We start from the raw sequence: 17,532 nt of genomic DNA on the forward strand, positions 1-17,532 counted from the left end.
ATCGGATGGTATATTAATATTACCCGAACCCAAACTTTTACTGAAAGGTTCGGGTTCGGGTGCCGAACACTGTAAAGTTCGGTACGAACCCGAACTTGACAGTTCGGGTTCGCTCAACCCTATTTAGAACCAATAAGACCATGCACTGGACTCAGACAGCAAGTTATTGTGCTTGTTTATGACAGAAAGGTTTTGCTGCTGTGGAAGGGAATATTACAAATGCATCTTCCATACTTTTAGACAGATTGGCTACCATATCTCAATTCCTCACCACTCAGTCCGGGAACTACAGAAGGACAAGAACCTTATTGCAAGCTTGTGGTTCTGCTGAGAGATTGCACCATCCAGCTGCATGCAGGACTTTTTTCCGTCTGACATAAAGGATCTCAAACGGGTGCCAGAAATATTGCATGTAATCAGCTACTGGTAGGCTCCTTCAATGTCTACCTGAACCTCTAGACAGTTTTGAACCTGCCTTGTATGCAAAGTGATCAAGTGTTATATCAGACATTTGCAGAATTATGATTTTGCTGCATGGCCAAACATGTCAAATAAGTACCATAAGCATCATCCTTTTCTTTGCAGAAAAATAAAAACCAAAGGCCTGTTTATGAAGCTTGGAACCATTAGAAATCAATAAAACATGATTACATTCTCATTGCAACCTCAATACCAAAAAGTAACATCTAAAAACCAATTACAACATCCCTATAGCAAGAATGGGAATATAAACATAACTTTCTAATTGAAAACTAAATCAAATGTCAGTATGAAATTTCACATAAAATGTAAAAATGTTTTAGGCAATGAAACCTAATCTTCAGGTGCAGAAATAAATGATTTTTTTCCATGGAAAAATAGTGCATTTCATTGCTAATTGTTCCATCTCTGTTTATGCCATCTAATCTTGATGATCTCATTTTACTGAAGGAGAAATGTAAGGACGTATTGACAGATTGCTACGTTCTAGGACGATTTCATTTTTGATGCTGGAGACAAAATTCTGGAATGGATCCAAATCTTGTTGGATACATGACAATATTTGTAAACATGCTAGGACTTGTCTCTAGCAGTGTCCAAGCAAATAATCCAATAATAAGCTTCAAAAGTTAAAGCAGTCGTCTAGAAGTAAAATATTGATTTCCAATCTTAAGGATGGGGCTTCAGTATCTGATTTATGTGGTTCCAACACCCCTAATGATCTTCAGCTGTTGGAAGGGGCCATCATGCTTGGGCAAATGATGCTGCCTCTTCCTCAGCCTATGATGTCACGTGCACATGGCTTTTGTGCAGCATAGTCCTTTTCAAGTGAATGGGATTGAGCTGCAATACTAAGCACAGTCACTATACATTGTACAGCACGGTGTTTGATGTAGTATAAAGAGCCCCCTGCACACAGCGGAATGCTGGGGGTGCCTGGTGTTGGCCCCTTCGGACCTGAGAAGTCATCAATATTTAAATCATAGCAAATAGAGTTGAGCGGACACCTGGATGTTCGGGTTCGGCAGGTCAAAATCCTCTGTTGTATTGCTGGGTGACATGAACCCCCTTTTGCTGTGAATGAACCCCTGCTCTGCATTGCTAACAGGGGCCTAAATCTCTCAAAATCCTCTGTTCTATTGCTGGGTGTCATGAACCCCCTTTTGCCGTGAATGAACCCCTGCTCTGCATTGCTGACAGGGGCCTAAATCTCTCAAAATCCTCTGTTCTATTGCTAAGTGACATGAACCCCCTTTTGCCGTGAATGAACCCCTGCTCTGCATTGCTGACAGGGGCCTAAATCTCTCAAAATCCTCTGTTCTATTGCTGGGTGATATGAACCCCCTTTTGCCGTGAATGAACCCCTACTCTGCATTGCTGACAGGGGCCTAAATCTCTCAAAATCCTCTGTTCTATTGCTGGGTGACATGATCCCCCTTTTGCGTCTACCAGCGTGTGCCTGTAGTCACGCATGTTCCGATCATGCTCCAGTGAGGGAATTAAGGACGGCACATTGTCTTTGTAACGGGGATCCAGCAGGGTGGCCACCCAGTAGTCAGCACACATTAAAATGTGGGCAACTCTGCAGTCGTTGCGCAGGCACTGCAGCATGTAGTCGCTCATGTGTGCCAGGCTGCCCAGAGGTAAGGACAAGCTGTCCTCTGTGGGAGGCGTATCGTCTGCGTCCTCCGTATCCCCCCAGTCACGCACCAGTCATGGGCCTGAGCTTCGTTGGATGCCACCCCGATGTGAACATGCTTCATCCCCATCCTCCTCCTCCTCCTCATCCTCCAGTAGTGGGCCCTGGCTGGCCAAATTTGTACCTGGCCTCTGCTGTTGCAAAAATCCTCTTTCTGAGCGACTTCTAAAAGACTGGCCTGAAAGTGTTAGAGATGACCCCTCTTCCTCCTCCTCGTCCTGGGCCACATCCTCTTCCATCATCGCCGTAAGTGTTTTCTCAAGGAGACATAGAAGTGGTATTGTAACACTGATAACGGCGTCATCGCCACTGGCCATGTTGGTGGAGTACTGGAAACAGCGCAACAGGGCACACACGTCTCGCATTGAGGCCCAGTCATTGGTGGTGAAGTGGTGCTGTTCCGCAGTGCGACTCCCCCGTGCTTGCTGCAGCTGAAACTCCACTATGGCCTGCTGCTGCTCGCACAGTCTCTCCAGCATGTGCAAGGTGGAGTTCCACCTGGTGGGCACGTCGCATATGAGGCGGTGAGCGGGAAGGCCGAAGTTACGCTGTAGAGCAGACAGCCGAGCAGCGGCAGGATGAGAACGCCGGAAGCGCGCACAGATGGCCCTCACTTTATGCAGCAGCTCTGTTATGTCGGGGTAGTTGTGAATGAATTTCTGCACCACCAAATTCAGCACATGTGCCAGGCAAGGTATGTGCGTCAAACCGGCTAGTCCCAGAGCTGCAACGAGATTTCGCCCCCATTATCGCACACCACCAGGCCGGGCTTGAGGCTCACTGGCAGCAACCACTCGTCGGTCTGTTGTTCTATACCCCGCCACAATTCCTGCGCCGTGTGGTGCCTGTCCCCCAAACACATCAGTTTCAGAACGGCCTGCTGACGTTTACCCCTGGCTGTGCTGAAGTTGGTGGTGAAGGTCTGTCATTGACCAGATGAGGAGGTAGTAGAAGAGGAGGAGGAAGCCGAGTAGGAAGAGGAGGCAACAGGAGGCAAAGAATGATGCCCTACGATCCTTGGCGGCGGAAGGACGTGCGCCAAACAACTCTCCGCCTTGGGCCCAGCCACCACTACATTTACCCAGTGTGCAGTTAGGGAGATATAGCGTCCCTGGCCATGCTTACTGGTCCACGTATCTGTGGTTAGGTGGACCTTGCCACAGATGGCGTTGCGCAGTGCACACTTGATTTTATCTGATACTTGATTGTGCAGGGAGGGCACGGCTCTCCTGGAGAAGTAGTGGCGGCTGGGAACGACGTAATGTGGGACAGCAAGCGACATGAGCTGTTTGAAGCTGTCCGTCTCCACCAGCCTGAATGACAGCATTTTAAAGGCCAGTAGTTTAGAAATGCTGGCATTCAGGACCAGGGATCGAGGGTGGCTAGGTGGGAATTTACACTTTCTCTCAAAGGTTTGTGAGATGGATAGCTGAACGCTTCCGTGTGACATGGTGAAGATGCTTGGTGACGGAGGTGGTGTTGTTGGTGGCACATCCTCTGTTTGCTGGGCGACAGGTGCCAACATTCCTCCAGAGGCGGAGGAAGAGGCCGAGGCAGCACAGAAGAGAGCGCAGGAGGGCCTGAGCCCTTTCTTGGTTTTGAAGGTGCTTACTCCACTGCAGCCCGTGTCTCGCATGTAGATGCCTGGTCATGCAGGTTGTGCTAAGGTTCAGAACGTTAATGCCTCGCTTCAGGCTCTGATGGAACAGCGTGCAAACCACTCGGGTCTTGTCGTCAGCACATTGTGTGAAGAAGTGCCATGCCAGGGAACTCCTTGAAGCTGCCTTTGGTGTGCTAGGTCCCTGTTGACGGTGGCCAGTAGCAGGCGAACTGTTTTGGCGACGGCTGCTCTGCTTTTGCACCCTGCTCCCGCTTTTGCTACGCTGTTGGCTCGGTCTCACCACTGCCTCTTCCTCCAAACTCTTAAAGTCAGTGGCACGCCCTTTATTCCATGTGGGGTCTAGGACCTCATCGTCCCCTGCATCATCTTCCACCCAGTCTTCCTCCCTGACCTCCTTTTCGGTCTGCACACTGCAGAAAGACGCAGTAGTTGGCACCTGTGTTTCGTCATCATCAGAGACGTGCTGATGTGGTATTCCTATGTCCTCATCAGGAAACATAAGTGGTTGTGCGTCAGTGCATTCTATGTCTTCCACCCCTGGGGAAGGGCTAGGTGGATGCCCTTGGGAAACCCTGCCAGCAGAGTCTTCAAACAGCATAAGAGACTGCTGCACGACTTGAGGCTCAGACAGGTTCCCCGATATGCACAGGGGTGATGTGACAGACTGATGGGCATGGTTTCAGGCGCCACCTGTGCTCTTTCTGCAGAAGACTGAGTGGGAAATAATGTGAACGTGCTGGATCCACTGTCGGCCACCCAATTGACTAGCGCCTTTACTTGCTCAGGCCTTACCATCCTTAGAACGGCATTAGGCCCGACCAAATATGGCTGTAGATTCTGGTGGCTACTGGGACCTGAGGTAGTAGGTTCAGTAGGACGTGTAGCTGTGGCAGAATGGCCACGTCCTCTCTCTGCACCAGAGGCTCCACCAACACCACCACCACGACCATGACCGCGTCCCTTATTAGATGTTTTCCTCTAGTTAGCGTTCACAAAGCAAAGTAAAAAGTGGTTAGGTATGTTAAAAATAATTAACCGCCAATATAAACCCTGATGTAGGGTTTTGCACTCTATTTTTTTTTTTTTTTACTCTATATGACAGCGGAATTTGTGGCCTAAATGTGACACTCACTTATGCACGTCTTATCCCAGATGTGCAGTATATCAGCGGGTTTTTTCACCCCAGTAACCAAAAAGCCGTATTTCTGGCCTAAATGTGACAGTCACTGATGCTTGTCTAATCCCAGATGTGTAGTATATTAGAGGCTTTTTTCACCCCAGTAACCAAAAAGCCGTATTTCTGGCCTAAATGTGACAGTCACTTATGCACGTCTAATCCTAGATGTGCAGTATATCAGATGCTTTTTTCACCCCAGTATGCCAAAGCCGTATTTATGGCCTAAATGTGACAGTCACTTATGCACGTTGTAAGCATGCAGTGGGTGACATCATAGATGGTAGGTATGTGTCACTGAGGCTGCTACGCTCAGTGATGTAAATCCCGGAGGTAAGTAGTGACCAGTGGTGGTAGATCACTGAGTTGGTGGTAGCTGGAATTTGGGTCCGGGATTTAGGAGTGACTGAAGAGCTTGGGTGGGGAGGTCACTCCCATACTCCATCTCGGGTGTTACCGCCACACACACAGGTGCGAGGGTGATTTTTAAAAGACACTCTGCCAGAGAGCAGGGTGTGTGGATGGTGGTCTGAGAGGAAGACTACTGAACCAAACCTCTTGGCAGTGAGGATTTGCTGGGAGAAAACTGCAGCTGGTGAGAAGCCTGTATCACTGTGTTTTGTTATTTCATTTGGACTGTTCTGTTATTTGAAGAAAGCAAGCCTGTACGGTACTGTGTGCCTAATAAACCCTGAAAAGAGACTGTTTGAGTGGTCTCGTCTCACATATGGTGGAGGATGCGCGCAATTGGTTGCTAGGAGCAACGACATGAAAACCTGTCAGTGGTGAATGTCGTGGGTTAAGGCAGCAGCAGGATTGCAACAAGTATCTGTTGAAATGGAGGAGCTCCTCAAGCAGATGGTGCAGAGCAATCTGCAGCAGCGGCAGGCCCTGGAGCAGCAGCAAAGAGCCCATACAGAGGCTTTACAGGCTCAACGGCAGGCTAATGCGCAGCAACACGAGACTAACCGTCTATTGACTGAGCAAATTGCGGCCCTCAGAGATGCTGTGACAGCACCACAAGTGGTGCATATGGCTGGGCAAGCTTCAGGTGGTGTGCGGAAAACTGTGCAGTCTTTTTTACAGAGAATGACAAATGAGGACGACGTGGAGGCTTATTTAACTGTCTTTGAACGTATTGCAGACAGAGAGAAACTGCCTGTAGATCAGTGGGCTGAGGTGCTGGCTCCATATTTGACTGGGGAGCCGCTGAAAGCATACTATGACCTGACCTTGCAGGATTCGAGAGACTACCGCAAATTAAAAGCGGAAATACTGGCTCGCATGGGAGTCAGTCCCGCACTCCAGGCCCAGCGGGTACAACAGTGGATCTTTTGCCAAGACAAACCACCGAGGTCACAGATGTTTGATCTGTTCCACTTGGTACGGAAGTGGTTGCAACCAGAGTCGTCGCCCCCAGAGCGGATGGTGGAAAAAGTGGTAATGGATCATTACCTGCACTCTCTTCCCGGGCCAGTACAACGCTGGGTTGCCCAGGGAGATCCCCAGAATGCTGACCAGCTGATAAACCTGGTTGAGAGGTACACTGCAGCGGAGAACCTCCTTGCAGGAGCTGAGAAAATAAAAAGTAACCCCAAGGTTTATGCGGAACCCAGTAAGAGGGGGTTTAAACCCAGGGGAGAGCGGGGGCCGTCTTGTTTGTTGGAGGTGTCATAACCTGGGGCATAGTGCAGCTCACTGTCCCATGACAAATGAACATATGGATTGTGATATGGCACGACGGTGCTCCCTGTTTGCCCATCCCGCCTGCAGTGCCATCCAGTACCAGGCAACCGGGCCTCATATGTGCCAGGTGACTGTCAATGCTAGCCCTGTGACTGCACTACTAGACTCAGGAAGCCTGGTTACACTTGTTAGAGAAAATCTTGTTCCCGTATTGCCGGCACCTGGTCAGGGCATGGGGGTGATGTGTGTGCATGGGGATGTTAAGAACTATCCAGTTGCTCAGGTCACCATAGCCACTGAATGTGGGACTGTATTGCATACGGTGGGCATGGTGAAGAACTTATTGCATGCCATGATAATAGGGAGGGATCTTCCGTTTTTTTGGGAACTGTGGGGTAAAATGTCACCCAAACAAGTAAAATTTGCACCTGCTTATGATGTGTCTCATGTTGAGGAAATCACAAACCAGGCTATGCCTAGTGAACCAGCTGAGATAGTTGAGGGATTTCCGCTATCTGTCTTGGTGGGAGACGAGAGTGAGACCGTAGAATCTGAGCAGACCATACCCGTTCTGGATATCCCGCAAGGGAATTTTTGGATGGCCCAGGCGCAAGACCCCACTCTAAAAGGGGCTTTAGCAAATGTGACTGTTCTAAATGGTGTTCCCCAAGAGCCGGGTGCTGACCACAGGTATCCGTATTTTGAAATGCACAATGACCTCTTATATCGGGTTACCAAAGCTCACAATGAGGTGATAGAACAGTTAGTGGTTCCCGGGCCCTATAGAAAAATGGTCCTAGAAATGGTCCATACTCATGTGTTAGGGGGTCACCTAGGTACAGATAAAACCCGCAAACGAATATTTCAGAGGTTCTATTGGCCGGGGTGTTATAAAGAAATAGACGAATACTGCAAATCCTGCCCTACATGCCAAGTAAAGGCCCCACTGTCTCATTTTAAAAGTCCGTTGGTGCCACTTCCTATTATTGAGATACCATTTGAAAGGATCGCCATGGACTTAGTGGGACCATTAGACAAATCAGCTAGGGGACACCAGTATATTCTAGTAGTGCTGGATTATGCTACCCGGTATCCAGAGGCCGTGCCGTTACGAAACTCCTCCGCTAAAACTATTGCTCGGGAGTTGTTTCATATATGCACGAGAGTGGGACTTCCCAAAGAAATCTTGACTGACCAAGGGACCCCATTTATGTCCAGGGTCATGGTCGAGCTGTGTAAACTACTGAAAATTAAACCGTTAAAAACTTCAGAGTACCATCCCCAAACTGATGGCCTTGTAGAAAGGTTCAATAAAACCTTGAAAGCCATGTTGAAAAAGGCCATTGAGAAAGATGGCAAGGATTGGGATTGTTTGTTGCCATATCTGTTGTTTTCAATCCGGGAAGTTCCTCAAGCTTCTACAGGGTTCTCGCCTTTTGAGTTGCTTTATGGTAGACACCCTCAGGGTTTGCTTGATATAGCTAAGGAGACATGGGAGACTGAAGTTACTCCATACAGAAGTGTCATTGATCAAGTGGTACAAATGCAAGAGAGAATTGCCAAGGTGATGCCCATAGTGAAGGAACATCTCCAGAGGGCCCAAGAAGCTCAGAGAAGTGTGTACAACCGTTCTGCCAGAATCAGAGAGTTCAAGCCAGGGGATCGGGTATTAATTCTGGTACCTACGGTTGAGAGCAAGTTATTGGCTAAATGGCAGGGACCTTTTGAGGTGATGGAAAAAGTTGGGGAAGTAAATTATAGGGAAAAGGAAACCAGTGCAGGTCTATCATGTAAACTTAATGAAACCTTGGAGAGAACGGGAGTCCTTGTCAGCTACGCTCTTATCTCCCACTGTTTCCGGTCCTGAGTTTGGAAAGGTGACAATTGCTAGTTCCTTATCACGTCCCCAAAGACAGGAAACTAAAGAGTTGTTGCAACGTAATACGGACATATTCTCTAGCTTACCAGGTTGTATTAATGTTGTGGAACATGATGTCATCACTGAACCCCACATAAGGGTTAAAGTAAAACCGTATCGCATCCCAGAAGCCCGTAGACAAGCAGTCTCAGAAGAGGTTCAGAGGATGTTACAATTAGGGGTAATTGAAAGGTCCAAAAGTGAATGGTCCAGCCCAATTGTGTTGGTCCCAAAACCAAATGGAAGCTGGCGCTTTTGTAATGACTTTCGGAAACTTATTGAGGTTTCCAAGATGGATGCTTACCCTATGCCTAGGGTGGATGAACTGGTTGAAAGGTTGGGTCTCGCCAGGTATATAACCACATTAGAGGCCCGAGAGAAAACAGCCTTTTCTATGTCAGAGGGATGTTTCCCCTATGTGAGGATGCCATTTCGGTTGAAAGGGGCCCCTGCTACATTTCAAAGGGCAATGGATGACATTTTGCTTCCCCACAGGGAATATGCAGCAGCCTGCTTAGATGACATTGTTATCTACAGCCTGGATTGGAAAAGCCATTTAAGTAAAGTCCAGGCCGTTCTAGACTCACTCAGAGAAGCAGGGTTTACAGCCAACCCAGAGAAGTGTGCCATAGGTATGGAGCAGGCCAAATACTTGGGTTATGTTGTGGGAAGAGGCATGATTAAACCCCAGGCCAACAAGGTAGAAGCCATACAGAGTTGGCCCCGGCCTCTTAAAAAAAAACTTGTGCAGGCTTTCTTAGGGATAGTCGGGTATTACCGGCGGTTTGTCCCCAACTTTGCCAGTATTGCTGCTCCTTTGTCTGACCTCACGAAAGGGAAAAAGTCAGTTATGGTTCAGTGGTCCCCGGAGGCAGAAAAGGCATTTGTAGAACTAAAGTCCGTTCTTTGTAGGCAACCAGTGCTAATAGCGCCAGATTTCTCCAAGGAATTTATAGTACAGACAGATGCATCAGAGGTGGGACTAGGGGCTGTTATGTCCCAGGAGGTTAACAGAGAAGAGCATCCTGTCATGTATCTAACTAAGAAACTGAACCCCTGTGAGAGGAATTACTCGATTGTGGAACGGGAATGTCTGGCAATAAAATGGGCCCTAGAGTCCCTAAGGTATTACCAGCTAGGCAGAAAGTTCAGACTAGTCTCAGACCATGCCCCACTGAAGTGGATGAGTCAAAACAAGGGAAATAATGCTAGGGTAACAAGGTGGTTCCTGGCATTACAGGATTTTGACTATGTGGTGGAACACAGGCCAGGTAAATTGCACATCAATGCAGATGCCCTGTCAAGAGTCCATTGTTTGGTTATGGAAGGTGCCAAGCCCCCCGGCTTTAGGCAGAGGGGGGGATATGTAAGCATGCAGTGGGTGACATCATAGATGGTAGGTATGTGTCACTGAGGCTGCTACGCTCAGTGATGTAAATCCCGGAGGTAAGTAGTGACCAGTGGTGGTAGATCACTGAGTTGGTGGTAGCTGGAATTTGGGTCCGGGATTTAGGAGTGACTGAAGATCTTGGGTGGGGAGGTCACTCCCATACTCCATCTCAGGTGTTACTGCCACACACACAGGTGCGAGGGTGATTTTTAAAAGACACTCTGCCAGAGAGCAGGGTGTGTGGATGGTGGTCTGAGAGGAAGACTACTGAACCAAGCCTCTTGGCAGTGAGGATTTGCTGGGAGAAAACTGCAGCTGGTGAGAAGCCTGTATCACTGTGTTTTGTTATTTCATTTGGACTGTTCTGTTATTTGAAGAAAGCAAGCCTGTACGGTACTGTGTGCCTAATAAACCCTGAAAAGAGACTGTTTGAGTGGTCCCGTCTCACAACGTGTAATCCCAGATGTGCAGTATATTAGAGGGTTTTTATACCCTAACCAAAAAGCTGTATTTCTGTCCTAAATGTGACAGTCACTTATGCTTGTCTAATCCCAGATGTGCAGTATATTAGAGGGTTTTTTCACCCTAACCAAAAAGCTGTATTTCTTTCCTAAATGTGACAGTGACTTATGCACGTGTAATCCCAGATGTGCAGTATATTAGAGGGTTTTTTCACCCTAACCAAAAAGCTGTATTTCTGTCCTAAATGTGACAGTCACTTATGCTTGTCTAATCCCAGATGTGCAGTATATTAGAGGGTTTTTTCACCCTAGTCAAAAAGCTGTATTTCTGTCCTAAATGTGACAGTCAATTATGCACGTGTAATCCCAGATGTGCAGTATATTAGAGGGTTTTTTCACCCTAACCAAAAAGCTGTATTTCTGTCCTAAATGTGACAGTCACTTATGCTTGTCTAATCCCAGATGTGCAGTATATTAGAGGGTTTTTTCCACCCCAGTATGCCAAAGCTGTATTTCTGGACTTGCAGATAGCCTATGCTGGTGCACTATCGTTGCATAAAATGGCTGCCGATCATGTATTGATATTGACTAACTGAAGAAAAAAAAGTTTGTTTTCAGCAGTAGTTGGCTCAGGGCAGGCTTAAAAAAATTGTGCACTGCACCTACAAAACACTTTTTCTGTAGATCGCTGAGTACATAAACCAGTTCTTGATAAGATTTCTCCCTGATCTCTCCCTCACAGCAGCTGCAGCCTCTCCCTACACTAATCCGAGGAGAGTGACGGGCGGCGCTACGTGACTCCAGCTTAAATAGAGGCTGGGTCACATGCTGCAGTTGGCCAATCACAGCCATGCCAATAGTAGGCATGGCTGTGATGGCCTTTTGGGGCAAGTAGTATGATGCTTGTTGATTGGCTGCTTTGCAGCCTTTCAAAAAGCGCCATAAAAAGCGCCGAACACCGAACCCGAACCCAAACCCAAACTTTTACGTAAATGTTCGGGTCCGGGTGCCGAAAACCCTAAAGTTCGGTACGAACCCGAACTTTACAGTTCGGGTTCGCTCAACTCTAGTAGCAAACCCTTTTATGGGTTGCATGTATGATCTCACTGGGGTTTCTTCAGCCTACCACTGGAAATAATTCTGAGGGTGTACCCTCAAACTATACTTAACACATATATGTCCACTTCACTGCAATCATTTTTAATCAACTTGTGAAATATAGACCATAGGAAAAGTGAATCGGCTTCAAATGGGTTGTCTTCTGCTGGACCATTGTTGCCCCTGGTTACACCAGAGAATTTTCTGGCACTCCTGTAGGTAATAGAAATAAAGCGATGAATCCAGCATCGAAGTTTAAAAAATAATGTAGGTTCCTTTATTCAGTGTAGTACAGATCCATACAGTGACAGCATCACCTCAGTGTTCCAAATGAACGTATACACGTTTCGAACAAACTTGTTCTTAGTCGTGGGTGCTGTCACTGTATAGATCTGTACTACACTGAATAAAGGAACCTACAATATTTTTTAAACTTCGATGCTGGATTCATTGCTTTATTTCTATTATTTTACGGTCTTACCAAGGTCTCTGTGCATCAAGGAAGTCGATACAAGGGATAGAGGCAGCAGGTGAGCTGGACATTGTTTACAATACGACTCCTGTAGGTAAGTCAAATCCTGTTTGCATGGCCCTTACAAATTTAGTATAATAGTAGTAAGGCTGAGTTCACATTTCAGTTATTCGGTCAGTTATTTCCATCAGTGATTGAAATAACTGACCAAATAACGAAGTGTAAACTTGGCCTAAGCAGTATATTTTGTATATTTTTGAGGACCACTTTATGAGGTTATCTAGGACATTAATATTGATGACCTATCCTTGAAAATAAAAGTTATGGTTTTTGGAAAGCGTGAAGTAATAAACGATAGCAAAAAGATGAAGATTATTTATGATGGGAAGGGGTTAATGTGGTTGCACAGGATTATATTACATATGACTCTTGAAAGCCGTGTACAACTATGGAACTTTCATGAAGCCAAAGGCCCCATTCACACGGTCAGTATTTGGTCAATGTTTTGCATCAGTATTTAGTCAGTATTTGTAAGCCAAAACCAGGAACCTACAGAGAAAGGATATAATAGAAATTAGACTCAGTCCTAGTTTTCGCTTACAAATATTGATCAAATACTGAAGCCAAACACTGACCAAATACTGCCAATACCGTGTGAAAGAGGCCAAAAGCTGCAAAGCAGGACATGGTATGGGAGAGGGGATGTTGTGTCATTTTCTCCTGTACAGCCTAGTGACATAGAGCCATTTTGTATTTTCCTGTGATATTAAAGGGGTTGTCTTATTTCAGCAAATGGAATTTATCATGTAGACAAAGTTAATACAAGCCACTTACTAATCTATTGTGATTGTCCATATTCAATTCACTGCAAAAAATGCACCAAAATGATACGCAACTGACAATACTAGTTAATTCCACTTTTTTCAGTGATTGTCCATATTGCCTCCTTTGATGGCTCTATTCATTTTTCTATCACAATATACACTGCTCATTTCCATGGTTACAACCACCCTGCAATCCAGCATCGGTGGCCGTGCTGTTGTCGCCTATAGGAAAAGGTGCCAGCCTCTTCTTCTGGTGGCCGGGACAGTTGGAGCACGCATAGGTACATATGCATAGCAATATGGACAATCACAATACATTAGAGAGTACCTGTCCACATGATAAATGCAATTTTCTGAAGTGAGACACCCCCTTTAGGCTAGTATAATTTACAATGGATCTTAGAAACTTGCACTTGGGGGACCATGGTGAAGTGTTTAGCAACCATTTTACTAATCATGAAAATTCTTCTTGAGTTTCACTTTTTGGATTTTTTTTTCCACATCTATGGACTCTCTAGTTAAAGGGATTATTTTCAAGGATAACATTATATTAAAGAATTTCAGTTTTCTAGTATCTTAATACAAAAATAAACTTGTGGAGCGCTACATCTTGAGGAGATACCATTCATTAGTAGAAGAGGAAGCAGACAAGGTCATACAGTGCACTACGTTGGGCACCCTGAGCAATTTCCATGGATGTCTGAATAGCTGAGTAAAACTGTTTATACAATCTCTGTAGGGTGTACGCTTCAGCTTGACAGATTTCTGCATATTTTAATGCATAACTACTGTTCATTTACCAAACTTGAGAGATTGAAAAATAAAAGAAGGTTTGCAGAAATATAGATGTCCTCTTTGGTATCTAAAGGATATTCCAAACACTTATTGATGACCTATCTTTGGAATAGGTTATCAATGTAAGATCATTGGGGGTTCAACACCTGACACCCCCATTATCAGTTGTTTCTGGAAGAAACTATACAGTGGCTTAAGAAGATTAATCCTCTGTGTAGTAGCCATGCCGAGGTACTGCACCTCAGCTTTCATTCTGGGACTGGACACACTTGACAGAGCCTTCCATCTACAGTATAATTTCCAGCAATGGCAACTGTCTGAAACAGCTTATCAGTGGAGGTGTTGGGGGTCAGATCTCTACCTATATGGCATGGATGACCTATACTCAGGATAATTTATCAATATCTGAGTTCTGGAAAACCCCTGTAGTACAGGAACTCTTTGGGAATACTTTTCTAGTTTTCAAAGTACATAAAATGATTACTTTAGCAAAATATACATATTTCATTTCCAAAAGCGATTTCTGAGTTCCTATTTTGAAAAAAAAAATCTGAGACTTTGCTCACTGCGTCAGGAAGGGGTTAAATGCCTTTTTGATGCAATTTTGACTGTGTGGTCTAAATATACTCTTACAATGGACAAGTCCAAAGGCATCACCATCAATGGATGGTGTTATCTATGATTGCGAGAAAAACAGACAGGACAAGGACATTATCTGTATGTGCTCCGTATAACAATGCATCCACAGGCCGGAACAAATTTAATATTGCTGATCTAAATGAGCAGTAACAGTTGCTACCAGGTGTATGGCCACCTTTACTCTGTGGACAGTGTTTTTGCTTTTTCAATTATACTGAAAAGCTTTACTGCTTTCATGTGAGTGTGTGGATTATGAAATGGTAAGCTGTGTGACAGGCAGAGAAATTCTCTCTGCTAGTTGGCAATGTACATATGGGTCATATACTGGCCTCACCTTTCTCCTCATCTGACTGCTTCGATGTCTCTTTATCACTTACTTTTGATAACTGCAGCACTAAGTCAGGTGATTGAACTTTTATACTGCCTTACTGAAGAGATTAATGTTACATTAGCAGTAGGTAAGCAGTGTGAGGGTTATATCTCCTACTCGTAGCTATAATAAACAAAAGTTAGTGATGAGGAGACATAAGAAGCAGCAATAAGGTAAAAGAATCAACTTAAATCACTAGTTTTTTTAAGTGCTTCGCCCCTCCTTCTTAATACCCTTGGCACTTGCCTTCATGTGCCTTGCTACTTCCCCTCCCAGCTTGAAGGTCACAGCTCCAAGCCTGCTTGAAACCATGATGGAAAAACCCTGCCCAAAGACACAGCATCATTGGTGACATTGAGTGTACAGGGCAGGGCTAGGAGAATAAGCATAACACCACTCTCATAGGAAAGAGCAATGCTGATGTGGTGTAGATGGGGCAGAGCTGTACGAGCCTTGCCAAGCCTCAGATGTTGATGTGATGTCATCAGGATAGGCAACCAACACAGCATAAAATGTCACATGATCACGATGGAGTGCAGAAAAACAGGGAATTACAGATTTTAAAAAATCACTATTAATGAGTGATATCTTGTGTTGTTTCCTGTCAGTTGATGCTAAAAATTGCAAAACCAGAATACCCTTTTAACTAAACTATACTATATAGCGCTTGCTAGACTGAGATGTGGAGTCCAAGGGTCTTCACTTTATCCCCCAACAAGAAAGGGTTAACTTGGCTGCAGAGGAATCCCTAGGTGATGGCCCCAGAATAGTTGTCATCTGGTGATGTAGATGAGCAGTAAGAGAAATCAGCTAACGATGAACGTCATTATCAAAAATCAGTTCAGAACGCCATACATATAGCCCAATGATAGAAGAGCAATTAGGCATTCCGAGGTGGCATAAACAGAAGAAGAACTAGACGTCTTAGCAAGATACACTGCCTGTCCAAAAGAAAAGTCGCCACCTGGATTTAACTTCGCAAATACTTATGAGCCTCCTATTGGATAATTACTGCATGGGCGATTATCTTTCAGCTGGCAACAAGTTATTTAACCCCAACTGGTGCAATGAGTTGCTTCTCATTTCTTAAACAACCATGTCGAAAGACACATCTCATGGTCGTGGAAAAGATGTTAGTCTGTTTGAGAAGGGTCAAATCATTGGCATGCATCAAGCAGAGAAAACATCTAAGGAGATTGCAGAAATTACTAAAATTGGGTTAAGAACTGTCCAACACATTATTAAAATCTGTAAGGATAGTGGGGACCCATCATATTTGTGGCGGAAAAAAATCCTGAATGATCGTGATCAGCGATGTCACGGTAGGTGAGGGAAGGGAAGCAAACTAAATACAACAAAAGCAACAACACACCAGGCTAGGCCCCAAAGCTAGGGAACAGGGAAAGGTCACCACCTAACAATCCCTGAGTCTTTCCTTGACTGCTGACAACATGAGCAAATACTAAAGGTGGAAGTGCTCTGCTTATGCGCTGGAACCTAAGCCTAGCTGAAACAGTAACAAATCCTCAGCTAGGGAGAAGGGGATAAGACAACCGATTCCTAGCGCTTGGTGCAGGAACCAGTGTCTTCCTGAGGCCTAGCCAGAACAAACAACAAAAGGGAAGTAATAGGACTTAGCTTAAGATGGACAGGGAGCAGGAGATCAACCAAACACCAGCTGAGAACTTCAGAAGCAAATATAAACCGCAAGGGCTATAGTGAGGGGCGGGTATAAATAGCACCACTAAATAGCTAATGAGCAGAACCTGTGGGGAGGAGGGATCCTGCTCAAAACCACAACAAAGATAAACATAACGATCTGCCAGATAGACTCACGTGTAGCAAGTCTGTCAGATCTTCTCAGGCCTCTCACAGGGCAGGGGAGTGACAGTACCCCCCTTCTATGGGTGACCTCCGGGCACCCAGGGCCAACCTTATCCAGGTGTGCCCTGTGAAAGGCCTTTACAAGACAACTAGCATTGACATCAGTCGCCTGAACCCACATTCTTTCCTCAGGGCCGTATCCCCTCCAATGCACAAGGTACTGAAGGGAGCCACGAAGAACACGCGAGTTGAGTATTCTGGAGATGAGAAACTCTAGATTACTATCTACCAAGACAGGAGGAGGTGGCAAAGGAGATGGTTCAGCAGGTTCAACAAAGACCTGTGAAACACATTATGGATCTTCGAGGCCTGCGGAAGTTCCAGACGAAACGCAACCGGATTAACAATGGCCGAGATTTTGTAAGGAACAATAAATGTTGGCCCCAACTTCCAAGAAGGAACTTTCAACTTAATGTTCTTAGTGGACAGCCACACCAAATCACCCACACACAGGTCAGGACCAGTCATGTCTCATGTCAGCCATCCGTTTATACCTTAACCCATTTCTTTTAATTAGTTTGAATCTTCCGCCAGAGAGAAGACAACGAAGAAGAGAATCTCTCCTCTGCAGGTATACCAGAAGATTCAGTCCCAGAAAAAGTACCAAACTGAGGCTGAAAATCATATGTTCCAAACAAATGGTGACTTATCAGTGGACTCCTGTCTACAGTTATTCAAGGCAAACTCAGCCAAGGACAAAAACGAAGACCACTCTTCCTGTTTCTCGGTGACAAAACACCTCAAATAAGTCTCCATGTTCTGGTTAGTGCTCTCAGTTTGTCCATTCGACTGAGGATGGAAAGCCGAAGAGAAAGACAACTGAATGACGAGTACAAAACGCCTTCCAAAACCTAGAAACAAATTGCGTCCCCCTATCAGACACAACATCAGAGGGGATGCCGTGTAATTTCACAATGTTATCAACAAACACCTGAGCGAGAGTTTCAGCATTGGGCAGACCCGACAATGCTACAAAGTGAGCCATCTCACTGAAGCGGTCCACCACCACCAAAATCACAGT

The sequence above is a fragment of the Bufo bufo genome, chromosome 6 (genome assembly GCF_905171765.1).
Source record: "Bufo bufo chromosome 6, aBufBuf1.1, whole genome shotgun sequence".
Lineage (NCBI taxonomy): Eukaryota > Metazoa > Chordata > Amphibia > Anura > Bufonidae > Bufo > Bufo bufo.